The sequence below is a fragment of the Beta vulgaris genome, chromosome 6, assembly GCF_026745355.1.
Source record: "Beta vulgaris subsp. vulgaris cultivar EL10 chromosome 6, EL10.2, whole genome shotgun sequence".
Lineage (NCBI taxonomy): Eukaryota > Viridiplantae > Streptophyta > Magnoliopsida > Caryophyllales > Amaranthaceae > Beta > Beta vulgaris.
In genome coordinates this window covers 41344862-41347839 of record NC_079207.1, presented here as the reverse complement: position 1 = coordinate 41347839, position 2978 = coordinate 41344862, and the positions used below count along the sequence as shown (strand labels likewise).

Here is a 2978-nt window from a genome sequence, read left to right as displayed (position 1 = left end):
TAATTATTCTAGATGTTGTTTGGCCTTCAATTAATGAAATTTATCTTTTTAAAAAGTAATAATAATATGACAATGCCTATTTTTAATAGCCGCTTGCAAAAACTTATTTTCTTGTTTGAGTTCCTTCTTTCAGTTGCTTCATTTCCTCCTCTGAGTTGGCATTTCTTCTTCTTCTTCTTCTTCTTCTTCTTCTTCTTCTTCTTCTTCTTCTTCTTCTTCTTCTTCTTCTTCTTCTTCTTCTTCTTCTTCTTCTTCTTCAACACTGTCATCCCTATCCTTTTTCCTGACAATATACCACTACTGAATGGTACCAGAGCACCATCTATATTTGTTGCAGTTATCACACTTTTATAGTACGCTTATTATGGTTTTAATGATGATTATGATTTCTTAATTGTGAATGTATGAGGATTCATAATTGAAGAGGAAGTGTGAGGAATTCTGATTTCATTAGCTTCTACTTACAAAGATTGTGGTAAAAGAGGCAAATGAAGAAATGAGGCCACAAATTATACTACTGGTTGTGTTTAAATAGCATCCCAAATGAGGCCTAAATGGTTACTTTTCAAAAAAATTAACTCAACTAGTCGTTACAATTATTTTATACATTATTGTTAAACCTTAGGGGTATTTTTTGGAAATTGTCCAACTTGTTTCTCAAATAAGTTAATTGTAAAGTGAACAAGAAAAGTTGCTAACATACTCATAAAGATTTTGGCATTTAGTATGGGTCAGTGGCCAACATTCATTTAGAGACAATCAATGAGAGAGTGTTGTCCACCAAAAATTAGGATTACTGTCATAGATTTTCAACAACTAGGTCTCATGCTTGCAGAAAGGAATAAAGAGACTGTGTCGTTTGGAGAATTATGCAGAAGAATTTAAAGTCCCATTTAAGTATTGTGCAATTGCAAAGAGATGGAATACCATTCAGCTGGGAGATTTTGACATTCATGAGGACGAGGTTCTTATTGTTGAATGTGTCTACATATTGAAAAACTTGCCTGATAGAACAATGTCTGTTGAGAGTTCTAGAAACATTGTTCTTAAGATGATTTGAAAACTTGATCCTGATGTTTTCATCCATGACATTGTCAATGGTTCTACTTCCTATAATCCACCCTACTTTGTCACAATATTTAGGGATGCACTTTTTCATTTATGAGCATAGTTGGATATGTTGGAAACTATCGTGCCCCATGAATATGATGATAGGATGCTGATTAAGAGATATCTCCTAGCAAGGGAGGCCCTCAATGTTGTAGCTTGTGAAGGATGAGAGAGGATTGAGAGGTTGGAGACATACAAGCAGTGGATTATTAGTACTCTCATAGCTTGTTTTACACATCTACCCCTTAATAACGAATTAAAGGAAATGTCTATCTCATCATATCGCAAGGATTTCATGATTGATGAAGACAGTCGATGACTGCTTCTGCGATGGAAAGGTGGGGTACTCTTTGCCTTGAGTACATTTCAACCTAATTAGAAGGCCTCTAAGCTTCTTTATGAAGCAAATGTTGTCTCTTGTAGCTGGAAACCAAATGTATCTTTAATTATTACATGTTAAACATTGCTTTATGGTTGTGCCTCTACTTTTCATTTTTTTTTCTCTTTTAAGGTGTAGCGTATGTGCCTCTTGTTAGCTTTTTAAAAAAGGAACATGTATCTTATGTGACGCATCACATGCTTAAATGATATTGTTCAATAACTCATCTAGATTTTAGTAAAACCCTATTAGGAGAAGAATTCAATAACTAATTTCAAAAACGAAATTTGAAAACTTATCTAAAGTTTTACTAGTAACCCTTGTTGGTGCTTTCATAGTAACTCCTTGATAGCCTTTCTAATGTTTAATGGTAACCTTATCAATGCACTAGTAACACTCATCACACCATTAACTTATGATGTAGGTCTATGGCACGTTGTATAACAGAACTTAATGAACTGCAATAAGTTTATCGCACTCATCTTCAACAATCATAGTGTGCATGATGATACATGCAATGATTGTTTTCCACAATATGTCATTATCCCAAGTGAGAGTTAATTTGCGTATGATTGCAAATCTAGCATGCAATGCCCCGAATGCACGCTCTACATCTTTTTTGACACCTCCTTGATGGTGTGTCAACAACCTTTGCTTGGTGGTTTGGGGGAGCTTTATTGCGGGAATGAATGTTGACCATTTTAGGTAGATGCCATTTGTAAGATAATAACGCATGTTATAAGTGTAGGTATAAAAAATGTTATTATATGTCATGTCATATATTTAATTGACCCATTAAAGTTTTAAAGTCAAATGTTGGCTTTTATGAATGGGTATCATCTAAATGAATTAATTTGGGCTTAGTATTAGACATGGCCTATTTTAATTAATTTATTTATTGTTGGGTCATTGACTCATTAAATGAAAATTGGACTCTTAAGTGGGTTATGTGCATGAGGCCCAGGAGGCAGGATAAGCGGAAACCCTAGGGTTCTCCTAACTCGATCTATAAATAATGAGCTCCTCTTCATTTGCTAGGGCGGAGGAAATTATATATACTCCAAAGAAAAATAGAAGACTTGAAAAGATACAGAAAGAAAGCTGCTACAGAGTTCAAAAACTCTCCCAGTTTACACATCCAAATCAAATAATTCAACCTAGAAGAAGAACAACAAGCATCAAAGTCGTTTTGCTCTAAAAACCATACTTGAAGGAGATCAAGCTCATAGGCCCTCATTCAATAAAAATAAAATCATTCTTGGAGATCAAATCGTATGATCAAATATATTAAAGATTGTAACCCGAATACAAAAATTCAATAAAATATTATTTTGTTCACATCTTTTGACTCTCTATTTTGCAGATTCTAAATTTGTGTTTACAAATTTGGCACGCTCGGTGGGACAATCTCTACCTCCCATATTTTTCTCTATTCAAGCAATGAAGCAAATTCATTCGACCATGGTGGCCAAGAGAAGATATGTTGATG

The 2978-nt window shown here is 34.2% G+C and overlaps 1 pseudogene; it reads left to right on the top strand.

The window, feature by feature from the left end:
• Window positions 1-726: 726 nt before the first annotated feature.
• On the top strand, window positions 727-1489 carry LOC130591828 (scarecrow-like protein 9; annotated as a pseudogene).
• Window positions 1490-2978: the final 1489 nt, after the last annotated feature.